We start from the raw sequence: 516 nt of genomic DNA, 5'->3' as shown, positions 1-516 counted from the left end.
AACTTCGCACCATTTGGCGTGAATGGCCCTTGCATTGTGTGAATATTAGCAGATAACATTCAGTAGTATTGGAGAACACCACTGATTTGCATTAGGAGAGGAAAAAGCTTTCGACCGCAAAGGAACAAAGGTGTCGAATCTAACATGTACCAAACTCTCTGTTGGGAAGAATCAGTGGGAGAATGTGTTTTTCAAAATAAAGACAGTGCTCATTAATCTGAGCATATCATGACTAGTCTATATGTAGATTTACATCCTAAAAGCAACTGTAAATTAAAGGAAATAAAAGGGAAAAAGAAGCCATAAATGGTCCAAGTTCTTTCAGTCTCTACTGAAATACCTGGCAACAACAAAAAGAAAAACACAAAAAGTTTAAAACAAAAACCATCTGCATTATCTACACTAAAGGGAACAAATGCTTTACTATTTCCAAGGGAGACATAATTGCATAAATTTGTTTTGTTAAGCATAATTTTGCATGCAGATAGCATGCTATTTCAGTTAGGCTCAATTATC

The sequence above is a fragment of the Abramis brama genome (assembly GCF_963993115.1).
Source record: "Abramis brama genome assembly, chromosome: 14".
Classification (NCBI taxonomy): Eukaryota; Metazoa; Chordata; class Actinopteri; order Cypriniformes; family Leuciscidae; genus Abramis; species Abramis brama.
This window is presented reverse-complemented; position numbering follows the sequence as displayed.